This window comes from Salvelinus sp. IW2-2015, linkage group LG31, assembly GCF_002910315.2.
Source record: "Salvelinus sp. IW2-2015 linkage group LG31, ASM291031v2, whole genome shotgun sequence".
In the NCBI taxonomy this organism is placed as follows: domain Eukaryota; kingdom Metazoa; phylum Chordata; class Actinopteri; order Salmoniformes; family Salmonidae; genus Salvelinus; species Salvelinus sp. IW2-2015.
In genome coordinates, this window is record NC_036870.1 from 4991517 (window position 1) to 5005136 (window position 13620).

The window sequence follows — 13620 nt, forward strand, 5'->3', positions numbered from 1 at the left end:
AACCTAGGTGTTTCCATCATAAAGTATATATGCGTTTCGCTAAAAAGGGGTTTTCTGCCTGTGGCCACACGCTCTTTCACTTTGCTTTACCGTTGGTGGACCAGGATGTTGTTGATGCCCCCCAGTTTGACGTTGATCTTGAGGCAGAGGTTGGAGAGGGTCTGGGGGGACGTCTTCACCAGTTCTTCACCTGGACACACTGAGTGGCCATGCGAGGAGGGTGTCTCCTACCCGCTTCACCTCAGCTGTTGGAGATACAAAGGGAACCATTTACACCTGGTGCCATATTGTAGACACCGGTAAACATCTTACACCTAATGCCATCTTGTACATGGTATACTCTGGCTATGGAAATAACCAAAATAAATACACACACACACACACAGTCGAGGAAAATTACATAATTAGTAGAGGTCGACCGATTATGATTTCTCAACGCCGATACCGATTATTGGAAGACCAAAAAAAGCCGATACCGATTAAAACGACCGATTTGTTTGTGTGTGTATATATACACAGTGGGGAGAACAAGTATTTGATACACTGCCGATTTTGCAGGTTTTCCTACTTACAAAGCATGTAGAGGTCTGTAATTTTAATCATAGGTACACTTCAACTGTGAGAGACGGATCTAAAACAAAAATCCAGAAAATCACATTGTATGTATGATTTTTAAGTAATTAATTTGCATTTTATTGCATGACATAATTATTTGATACATCAGAAAAGCAGAGCTTAATATTTGGTACAGAAACCTTTGTTTGCAATTACAGAGATCATACGTTTCCTGTAGTTCTTGACCAGGTTTGCACACACTGCAGCAGGGATTTTGGCCCACTCCTCCATACAGACCTTCTCCAGATCCTTCAGGTTTCGGGGCTGGCAATACAGACTTTCAGCTCCCTCCCAAGATTTTCTATTGGATTAAATGTCAGGAATTGTGAAATTGTGAAAAACTGAGATTAAATGTATTTGGCTAAGGTGTATGTAAACTTCCGACTTCAACTGTAGATACTTTTGTACCCGTTTCCTCCAGCATCTTCACAAGGTCCTTTGCGGTTGTTCTGGGATTGATTTGCACTTTTCGCACCAAAGTACGTTCATCTCTAGGAGACAAAGGAGATGATTGTGGACTACTGGAAAAAGAGACCGAGCACACCCCCAATCTCATCGACGGGGCTGTAGTGGAGCAGCTTGACAGCTTCAAGTTCCTTGGCATCCACATCACTGACAAATTAACATGGTCCATGTACACCAAAGACAGTCGTGAAGAGGGCATGACAATGCCTATTCCCCCTCAGGAGACTGAAAAGATTTGGCATGGGTCCTCAGATCCTCAAAATGTTTTACAGCTGCACCACCGAGAGCATCCTGATGGTTGCATCACTGCCTGGTATGGCAACTGCTCAGCCTTCGACCGCAAGGCCATACAGAGGTAGTGCGTATGGCCTAGTACATCACCGGGGCTAAGCTTCCTGCCATCCAGAACCTCTATACCTACACCTGTTGTATTCGGCACATGTGACAAATGAAATTAGATTTTATTTGAGGTCACGTGTGTAAGAGATACCAGGAGAGTCCTTATGAAAGCAATTCCAGAATAATATCCTGAGGTACTATAGCGATACCAGGACAAAGTCCTGAAGAAATACGCCATGGGTTACCATCGTAAGATGTAAATGTATGAGCTATGTGATTCCAGGACAGGGTCCTGAGGTTCAAGTCCAAAATAATCCTGCAGGTTAGACAAACATTGTAAAAGAAAATGAATGCATCAGTGTACTGGTAAAAGTCTGTTATAATTGGAAACCAGCTATAAATTTAAAACCTACGTGGGAATATGCATAGGAGGAACTGCCATGTGGGTATAACATTTAAAATTATATTAAGGAAGATGGGTGGGTTCAGATTTCTGAACTTTAAATATGATTAATCATTAGTTATGCTAGAGACAGAGTCTAGGGTCTACACCAGCAGTTAGTGGTTATCTGTAGGAAAAAGGTATATGGTGGGTGCAATTAAGCTTGGAATGTGCTGAGTGCAGGGAAAACGATCACGTGGCAGCACTGATAAGGGGAGAGAGAGCTGTGGATCAGTGATGAAGGGGTTGGAGGTCAGGTCACGTTAAGGGAGAAGGAACAGTGTATTGCCCGTATCACTTAGTTTCCTGCCTAGCAACAGAGATGTAATGTTTAGAGAGAATGAAGAGATTCCACCCCAAATTGGGGTATATATATATACTTTCCTGTCCGTCTTTCGGCTTCCCTTTCCCACATTCTAAACATACTCCAATCTATTAGACATTTCTTGGCTTTCTTGGTTTCCTCAAACTTATACGTTTTTTCTACATTCTGTGAATAAAATTTCAATCAATGTGCATTTTTAAAGGGAAAATCTGCTACTTTRTGCCAGAGCGGTACCTGTTCCAGAATGTCCCTGCCCCATTTATCTGCCATTACCTTCACTGGTCCCATGAGCAGATCAGTCAGGCAAGGTTCTCCCTTGCTGCTCTTGGCTCCCATTGTGAAACTCCACTATACACACACACAAACAACAGTGTTTAATTTGTGTTGAGTTCTTACTCTGATATTTAGAACCTAACGGACACTATGAAAGCTTAACCTCTGGGATATTCGGGACGGTAGCGTCCCACCTCAACAWCAGCCAGTGAAAGTGCAGGGCGCCAAATTCAAAACAACAGAAATCCSATAATTAAAATTCCTCAAACATACAAGTATTTTACACCATTTTAAAGATAAATTTGTTGTAAATCCAGCCAACATGTCAGATTTCAAAAAGGCTTTACGATGAAAGCACACCAAACGATTATGTTAGGTCAGTACCTAATCACAGAAAAACACAGCCATTTTTCCAGCTAAAGAGAGGAGTCACAAAAAGCAGAAATATAGATTAAATTAATCACTAACCTAACTCATAGRACTTCATGTTACACAATACATGTATGTTTTTTTCGATAAAGTTCATATTTATATCCAAAAATCTCAGTTTACATTGCCACGTTACGTTCAGTAGTTCCAAAACATCCAGTGATTTTGCAGAGAGCCACATCAATTTACAGAATTACTCATAATAAACATTGCTAAAAGATACAAGTGTTAGGCATGGAATTTTAGATCCACTTCTCCTTAAATGCAACTGCGATGTCAGATTTCAAAAAAGCTTTACCAAAAAGCACACCATGCAATAATCTGAGTACAGCGCTCAGAGACCAAAACAAGCCATACAGATATCCGCCATGTTGTGGAGWCAACAAAGTCAGAAATAGMATTATAAATATTCCCTTACCTTTGATGATCTTCATCAGAATGCACTCCCAGGAATCCCAGTTCCACAATAAAACGTTTGATTTGTTCGATAAAGTCCATCATTTATGTCCAAATACCAAATCTTTGTTCGTGCGTTTAGTACACAATCCAAACTCACGACGCGCGGGCAAGTCCAGACGAAMGTTCAGACGAAATGTCATATTACAGTTCGTAGAAACATGTCAAACGAAGTATAGAATCAATCTTTAGGATGTTTTTAACATAAATCTTCAATAATGTTTCAACTGGAGAATTCCTTTGTCTGTAGAAATGCAATGGAACGCAGCTAACTCTCACGTGAGCGCGCGTGATCAGCTCATGCCAGACACCTGACTCAATCAACTCCCATTCCCCCCTCCTTCACAGTAGAAGAATCAAACAAGGTTCTAAAGACTGTTGGCATCTAGTGGAAGCCTTAGGAAGTTCAATATGACCCCATTTCCACTGTATCTTGGATAGGCAAAGAGTTGAAAAACTACAAACCTCAGATGTCCTACTTCCTGGTTAGATTTTTTCTCAGGTTTTTGCCTGCCTAATGAGTTCTGTTATACTCACAGACATCATTCAAACAGCTTTAGAAACTTCAGAGTGTTTTCTATCCAATTATACTAATTATAATAATCTACTAATTATATGCATATTCTAGCTTTTAGAACTGAGTAGCAGGCAGTTTACTCTGGGCACCTTTTTATCCAAGCTACTCAATACTGCCCCCCTGTCCCAAAGAAGTTAAGATGGCCCGGCTGTACAAGCCATCTGCAGCTGAGATCACGCACATTTGCCATGTCAAGATGAGGTTGCGATGGGCAGACGTTGAGGGAGGCTTTGATGAAAACTACCAATGGGAAGAGGGTGGAGCGTATCAGACCCAACTGGTTACACTGTGTGATCAAATACAATAAACATTACCCACCCATGACTGATTGGGCAGCTATCCATAGTTGCACGCAGAAWGCTGAAGAGTCGTTGGAACACTACAGACATGGGCTGGAAACCTGCTACTGAAAGCATAGCGGGCTCAAACCAATGACTGATGGCCGCCGYAATGACTATGACAGCCTCTTTAAATCTGCCCTAATGAATGGACTTTTTTCCAACCCTTGGTAAACAGGTTAAAAATGACCTGCATTGGCTGGGAAACTACCAGTCTACAAGCAGTTATTGAACACTGCAAACATGCTGAGGCAGCAACTGTCTCAAGAAGACAAGACAAAACAGAGAACAGAAAAAGAAGGAGTGAAGTTACAAGCTGCACAGCTGGCTTTTTAAATCAAGGACAGGGCCAGCAGCGGCAGGCTCAGCGAAGACATCAAAATGATGGACAGAGGGGAAGAGGAACAGGTAGATGAAGAGGGGGAGCCAGTGCTAACTGGTGGGCCAGACAAGAGCAACAACAGGAAATGTGCTTGTTACAACTGCGGAAAGGAGGGACATTTCGCCAGAACATGTCGAAACGAACCTACCGAACAGGGGGCAGTGGGGCGGGGACGTAGGAGAACCGGACCTCCACCGAAAACAACCCACATATGGACTGACGCAAGATCGAGCCAGCTGACACCCTTAGACAGCATTTAAAGATTTGTTTAAAACCCCCATGAGGAGCCAATGGTTTGTTTCTTCATCAGTGGTGAGTCAATCGAATTTCTAGTAGATACTCGCTCTGCAATGTCTGTCATAGATTTAGAATTGATTTCCAAACCTCCCACCACTGTAGGAGTCTCGGGAGTGACTATGAAAGAGTTGTTCACAATGCCCYTACCTGTTAAAGTTAATAACACATGCATTAACCATCAATAACTTTTTGGGGGAATGTTGTCCTGTAAAGTTGTCAGGAAGCGATCTTCTCTGTAAATTGGGAATTCGTATTCTTTGTGAAGGAAAAGGCCTCACTGTTGTAYAGCCTCAGGAGACGTCAACTCATSATGTTGTCCGACACGGTCTCAACATGAGTGGTACTATGCATKGGACGTACAGGATATTCATGGGTCACACTATGACCCTACTGATTAAATTTGATCAACTGCTCGCAGTTGTTGGAAACAGAAGGTYGTTTTATGTCACAGACTGGCTTACATTGGACCGCACATTTCTCACTATTGACAAGAGATTTAGATTATGAACAAAGTTGGCTGACCGGGACCATAACCAAGAGAACTTTCTTTGCAGTGATATGTATAGTGGGCCCCAATTTTGTGCTTTAAGTGTTAAATTGACTACAGAACAGGCTTTGTTGTATGTATTTAGTGACAGGGTGCTACATGTATCGGTAGCTAAAAACAGATGTTGCTGCTTGGGAGGATATTGGTATTTGGTTTAAGTCTGTCTTGCAGGGATGGGTCKAAATTCTCCCCCAGCATACATACTTTGTGTGTTCCATTTTTTTGGACTGTACATGTTCAATGAGATGTGCATGACCTTGAAAGCACTAAACAGATGATTTCCATGGAGAATGAGTCGCCCATGTTGATTGGTCTCCCGGACTCTGTATGGGCTAAAGATAAGTAAGACATTGGGCGAAAGAGGGGGGGGTTGAACCGCTTACTGTCACACCCACACAGACCAAGCTGAACTCAGTATCCCCTAAGTGAGGAAGCTATCAAGGGGATTACCCCTGTTCATGCTTCATTGGTAGAAAGAGGAGCTATTGTGCCTTGTCCAGACTCTCCCTGTAATACCGCCATTCTTTCTGTATGAAAAGCCTCAGGTGATTGGCGTTTTGTTCAAGATCTCAGACCTGTTAACGATGCAGTTTATGCAATGGCTCCTCTTGTGCCAAACCCCATTACGATTCTATCTTCTGTGCCGGCAAAATGGTTTTCAGTTGTTGATTTGGCTAATGCAGTTTTTTTAGCATTCCCGTCGCACCAGAATCACAGTTCTGGTTCGTGTTTACGTTTTTAAACAAGCGTTGGACTTGGACCGTCTGGCCAAGACCATGTGTCAAAGGGGGAGGAGTAGAAATTGTACATCATTTTTTGGTTTCCTACTGGATTTTGTGCTAAGTGTTTGATTTGTATGACTAACAACGCAGGCAAAGGCTGCTTATGTCAGCCCACCCAAGGCCTGAAGGACCTTTTGAGCACATAATGGACTTCATTGAGCTTACTCCATGCCAGGGGTATACGTACTGCCTGGTTGATGCCTTCTCCAAATGGGTAGAAGCATTTCTTTGTAAGCATGCCACAGCAATGGCTGTGGAAAAGAACCTACTAAGGGAAATCGTCCCTAAGTGAGGCCTGCCGTCCAAATTAACGGCTCTCATTTTGTAAATAGTGTTATTCCGAACATCTCTGAAAGTTTGCAGATTGACCTGCAATATACATTGCAGTTATCATCCATCCAGTGGTGATCTCATAGGAGAGAGCCAACCAAACACTGAAAAATAAATTGATTAAACTGATGGCTGAGACCAGATTGCCATGGGTAACAGTAATGCCTCTGACTCTGATGTACATGTGTGGACGCGCCCATCGTACCACTGGTTTAGCACCTCATGAAATACACACAGGAAAACCCATGATAATGCTTCACACTCCATTCCCACAGAACAGGTTGACATTGATGGGTTGCAAGGATCAAATGGTAAGTTACTTTGCGGCACTTAACAATGTTCTGAAGTCTCATTTTTCCCAGGGTGAAAGCGGCTTTACCTGAATAAAAGGAAGGACCACTCCACAAACTTCAACCAGGCGATTGGGTGGTCATCAAGGACCTCCGCAGAAAGACCTGGCACCAACAGCGCTGGACTGGTCCATTCCAAGTGCTCCTGACAACCCAGATAGCGGTGAAAGTTGCAGAAAGGTCTATGTGGGTTCACGCCAACCACTGCAGGAAGGTGCCCCACAACCCAGATGAAGATGTACCAGCTGATGTCCCTTCGTAGGCAACCCCAAATGCCATGGGAGGACCAGGACCGGACTCTATGCATCATGTTTGTTGCTTTCGTGATCAGTCTTCTCATTGCAGCTGTTGTATGGACCCTGGGAGGACCAGAACAGCCCAGAGAGAGAAGTGGCCACAATGCAACACCAGCATAGTCCCACGGTGGGACTTAAGTAACAGCCGCTCTAGCTCGAGCCAACGGCAGGCTCAGGACGGGAGTCCAGCAAACAATAGTCGCCTAGATACCAGAAGGAGGAGGAGGTCGATGCATCCACTTGATGAGCATCACAGCCGGAATCACGAGGGAAACACTTGATGGTCACTGCTTAATCATACAGTAAAAACTGAACTGATGGTAGAAAACAGCTCCTGCTATGCATGTAGTCTTTCCACACTCAGCGATCTCACAACTCTTACAGTATTCGGTAGAGGCCAGCATTAATGACACTATGTGCACTGGAAGTGCTCTTATCAAATGAAACTTTATGGGGTAAACCTTCACAGGGTAAAACGCATTAATGATGATTTGTCATCGACAAAAAATATGAGGTGGATTTGATTATCCACTGAAAATATTTTAGAACCCAGACACTGTACCAGAACTTACTCTAATCCAAACCCGGTGAACCGCATTCCAAACATGCCATTGTCACAACCCGAGTAATATCTCCATACCACAATTCAACGAATCCTATCTGGGAATGTCAACATGTGTTAATTACAGTGTCTTCCCAATAGGATGTAGCTGAATAAATGGAACATGTGCTTCTAGCATTCCCAGTAAACTAAATGTGGGGTACACCACTATTCAGACAGAAACAGACATTCACTCTCCACATCAATATGGCCACGTTTACTGATCATTATTGGATCTGTGGTGATAAGGCATATCTTTATTTACCAACAAATTGGACAGGGTGCTGTGTTTTTGGTCAACTAAATATATCCATTGTTGTAATGCATAAAACCAACTCCTCCATTCCAAGCAGATTAAGACGGGTTAGAAGGAGCATTTCACAACAGAATGACGTTCCAATTGAGTCACGACGATCCTCGAAACTTGAGATAATTCCTTGGTATGGGGCATCGGAAAATTCCCATGATTTAGATCGATTAGGATATAATTTAGAATCTTTGGTAAATTTAACCACTACAGAATTTTCGATAATAACACCGGAATTGCAAGCCGCTCAACTCACAGCTATACAGAATAGGGTAGCACTTGATATGTTGCTAGCACGAGAGGGGGGAGTGTGCCAAATGATAGGTGACCATTGCTGTACATTCATACCCTAGAAGGCCAGCATCCCAGAGTCGCCTCTTCACTGTTGACGTTGAGACTGGTGCTTTGCGGGTACTATTTAATGAAGCTGCCATTTGAGGACTTGTGAGGAATCCGTTTCTCAAACTAGACACTAATGTCCTTGTTCTCTTGGTCAGTTGTGCACCGGGGCCTCCCACTCCTCTTTCTATCTGGTTAGAGCCAGTTCGCGCTGTTCTGTGAAGGGAGTAGTACACAGCGTTGTACGAGATCTTCAGTTTCTTGGCAATATCTCACATGGAATAGCCTTCATTTCTCAGAACAAGACTGATGAGTTTCAGAAGAATGTTATTTGTTTCTGGCCATTTTGAGCCAGTAATCGAACTCACAAATACTGATGCTACAGATACTCAACTTGTCTAAAGAAGGCCAGTTGTATTGCTTCTTTAAAATCACAACAACAGTTTTCAGCTGTGCTAACATAATTGCAAAAGGGTTTTCTAATGATCAATTACCCTTTTAAAATTATAAACTTGGATTAGCTAACACAATGTGCCATTGGAACACAGGAGTGATGGTTGCTGATAATGGACCTCCATATGCCTATGTAGACATGTGGTAAATTCAATTGATTGGACATGATTTGGAAAGGCACACACCTGTCTATATAAAAAGGTCCCAAAGTTGACAGTGCATCTCAGAGCAAAAACCAAGCTATGAGGTCGAAGGAATTGTCCGTAGAGCTCTGAGACAGGATTGTTTCGAGACACAGATCTGGGGAAGGGTACCAAAACATTTCTGCAGCATTGACGGCCCCCAAGAACTTAAATGGAAGATGTTTGGAATCACCAAGACTCTTCCTAGACAAGGCCGCCTGGCCAAACTGAGCAATCGGGGTAGAAGGGCCTTGGTCAAGTCTCTGACCTTGAAATAAGATTCTCTGGTCTGATGAAACCAAGATTGAACTCCTTGGCCTGATTGCCAAGCTTCACGTCTGGAGGAAACCAGGCACCATCCCTACGGTGAAGCAGGGTGATGGCAGCATCCATGTGGAGGGGATGTTTTTCAGCGGCAGGGACTGGGAGACTAGTCAGGATCGAGGGAAAGATGAACAGAGCAAAGTACAGAGAGATCCTTGTTGAAAACCTGCTCCAGAGTGCTCAGGACCTCAGACTGGGGCAAATGTTCACCTTCCAACAGGAAAACGACCCTAAGCACACTACCAAGACAACACGAGTGGCTTCGGAACAAGTCTCTGAATGACCTTGAATGACCCAGCAAGAGCCCGAACTTGAACCCAATCAAACATCTCTGGAGAGACCTGAAAATAACTGTGCAGCGACGCTCCCCAACCAACCTGACAGAGCTAGAGAGGATATGCAGAGAACAATGGGAGAAACTCCCCAAATACAGGTATGCCAAGCTTGTAGCGTCATACCCATGAAGACTCGAGGCTGTAATCGTGGCCAAAGGTGCTTCAACAAAGTACTGAGTAAAGGGTCTGAATACTTACGTAAATGTAATATTTGTAACAATTTCTAAAAACCTTATTTTGCTTTGTCATTATAGGGCATTGTGTGATGATTGATGAGGGATTAAAAACTTAATACATTTTAAAATAAGGCTGTAACATAACCAAATGTGGAAAAAGTCAAGGGCTTTGAATACTTTCCGAATGCACTGTGTATATACAGTACCAGTCAGTACCAGTACCAGTTCCTTTCAAACAACTCAACTGTAGTTTCATCTGTCCACAGAATATTTTGCCAGTAGCGCTGTGGAACATGCAGGTGCACTTTTACAAACTTCAGACATGGACAGCAGTGTCTTCTTCCGTGGTGTCCTCCCATGAACACCATTCTTGTTTAGTGTTTTACGTATCGTAGACTCATCAACAGAGATGTTAGCGTGTTCCAGAGATTTCTGTAAATCTTTAGCTGACACTCTACGATTCTTCTTAACCTCACTGAGCATTCTGCGCTGTGCTCTTGCAGTCATCTTTGCAGGACGGCCATTCCTAGGGAGAGTAGCAACAGTGCTGAACGTTCTCCATTTTATAGACAATTTGTCTTACCGTGGACTGATGAACATCAAGGCTTTTAGAGATACATTTGTAACCCTTTCCAGCTTTATGCAAGTCAACAATTTTTAATCTGAGGTCTTCTAAGATCTCTTTTGTTCAAGGCATGGTTCACATCAGGCAATGCTTCTTGTGAATAGCAAACACAAATTGTGTGAGTGTTTTTTTTATAGGGCAAGGCAGCTCTAACCAACATCTCCAATCTCGTCTCATTGATTGGACTCCAGGTTAGCCGACTCCTGATTCCAATTAGCTTTTGGAGAAGTCATTAGCCTAGGGGTTCACATACATTTCCCAACCTACACTGTGTATAGTTAAAATGATGTATTCAATATAGACAAAAAAATATAGAATAATGTGTGTGTTATTACATTTAAAACACACTGTTTGTCTATTATTGTGACAGACGAAGCTCAGATCAAATTTGATGACCAATTAATGCAGAAAGCCAGGCAATTCCAAAGGGTTCACATACTTTCTTGCCAATGTATTTTGGAATCTTCAAAGTAGCCACCATTTTCCTTTGACAGCTTTGAACACTCTTGGCATTCTCTCAACCAGATTCACCTGGAATGCTTTTCCAACAGTTTTGAAGGAGTTGCCACATATGTAGAGCACTAGTTGGCTGCTTTTCCTTCACTCTGCCATCCAACTCATCCCAATCCATCTCAATTGGGTTGAGGTCGGGTGATTGTGGAGGCCAGGTCATCTGATACAGCAATCCATCACTATCCTTGGTCAAATAGCCCTTACACAGCCTGGAGGTGTGTTTTGGGTCATTGTCCTGTTGAAAAACAAATGATAGTGGGACTAAGCGCAAATCAGATGGAATGGCTTATCTAGCAGAATGCTGCAGTAGCCATGCTGGTTAAGTGTGCCTTGAATTCCAAATAAATCACAGCAAAGCACCCCCACACCATCACACTCCTCCATGCTTCACAGTGGGAACCACACATAAGGAGATCATCTGTTCACCTGCTCTGCGTCTCACAATGACACGGCAGTTAGAACCAAAAATGTCACATTTTGACTCCAGACCAAATTACAGATTTCCACCAGTCTAATGTCAAATGGTTGTGTTTCTGGCCCAAACTATTCTCTTCTTCTTATTGGTGTCCTTTAGTAGTTGTTTCTTTGCAGAAGTTCCACCATGAAGGCCTGATTCACGCAGTCTCATCTGAACAGTTGATGTTGAGATGTGTCTGTTACTTGAACTCTGAAGCATTTATTTGGGCTGCAATTTTTGAGGCTGGTAACTCTCTGCAGCAGAGGTAACTCTGGGTCTTCCTTTCCTGTGGCGGTCCTCATGAGAGCCAGTTTCATCATAGCGCTTGATGGTTTTTGTGACTGCACTTGAAGAAACTTTCAAAGTTCTTGAAACTTTCCTGAATGACTGACCTTCATGTCTTAAAGTAATGATAGACTGTCATTTCTCTGTGCTTATTTGAGCTGTTCTTGCCATAATATGGATTTGGTCTTTTACCAAATAGGGCTATCTCCTGTATACCACCCCTACCTTGTCACAACACAACTGTGTCTCAAACGCATTAAGAAATAAAAWWWWTTTAACAAATTAACAAGGCACATCTGTTAATTGAAATGCATTCCAGGTGACTACCTCATGAAGCTGGTTGAAAGAATGCCAAGAGTGTGTAAAGCTGTCATCAAGGCAAAGGGTGGCTACTTTGAAGAATCTAAAATGTAAAATATATTTACATTTATTTAACACTTTTTTTGGTTACTACATGATTCTACATGTGTTATTTCATAGTTTTGATGTCTTAACTATTATCCTACAAAGTAGAAAATAGTACAAATAAAGAAAAACCCTTGAATGAGTAGGTGTGTCCAAACTTTTGACTGGTACTTTATATATACAGGGTTGGGTAGGTTACTTTCTAAATGTAACCTGTTAGTTACTAGTTACCTCTCAAAAATTGTAATCAGTGATGTAACTTTTGGATTACCCAAACTCAGTTACTTTCAGATTACTTTCCCCTGAAGAGGCATTAGAAGAAGCGAAAAATGCATGTTACCAACTGAAAGACATCTATTGCAGGATAAGTCAATGTTAAAGTTGACATAGCTGGCCATATATGGATGTTACATTTTACTTTATGGGTTGGTTATGTAGGCTTCTTCTAACCCATCCTACGATTAAATGATATCTTTACATGAAAAACCAAAGTCTATCAGAATTCCAGCCATTCCAATAAATCTGAAACCCCTTGAAATACAGAAGTATAGATTAGCCAATTTTTTTTACCTGAGCATAACCCCAAAACTAAGGACTTAGACAGCCCTACTCTGTTGTTTATGGTGTGTCCAAACTTTTGACTGGTACTCTATATATTTGAAAATCTTCAAAGTAGCCACCCTTTGCCTTGATGACAGCTTTACACACTCTTGGCATTCTCTCAACCAGCTTCATGAGGTAGTCACCTGGAATGCTTTTCAATTAACAGGTGTGCCTTGTTAATTTGTTTACATTTCTTTCCTTCTTAATGCGTTTGAGACAATCAGTTGTGTTGTGACAAGGTAGGGGTGGTATACAGAAGATAGCCCTATTTGGTAAAAGACCAAGTCCATATTATGGCAAGAACAGCTCGAATAAGCAAAGAAAAACGACAGTCCATCATTACTTTAAGACATGAAGGTCAGTCATTCAGGAAAGTTTCAAGAACTTTGAAAGTTTCTTCAAGTGCAGTCACATAAACCAGCCCAAATAAATGCTTCAGAGTTCAAGTAACAGACACATCTCAACATCAACTGTTCAGATGAGACTGCGTGAATCAGGCCTTCATGGTGGAATTTCTGCAAAGAAACAACTACTAAAGGACACCAATAAGAAGAAGAGAATAGTTTGGGCCAGAAACACAACCATTTGACATTAGACTGGTGGAAATCTGTCCTTTGGTCTGATGAGTCCAAATGTGASATTTTTGGTTCTAACCGTCGTGTCTTTGTGAGACGCAGTGCAGGTGAACGGATGATTTCCGCATGTGTGGTTCCCACCGTGAAGCATGGAGGAGTGTGATGGTGTGGGGGTGCTTTGCTGGTGACAGTCTGAT

At 42.3% G+C, this 13620-nt stretch overlaps 1 protein-coding gene across 2 annotated transcripts in view; it reads right to left on the reverse strand.

Moving 5' to 3' along the window:
- The window catches only part of ago3b (argonaute RISC catalytic component 3b), a 46722-nt gene that overhangs the window by 13349 nt on the left and 19753 nt on the right, over positions 1-13620 (reverse strand). The window lies entirely within an intron of this gene.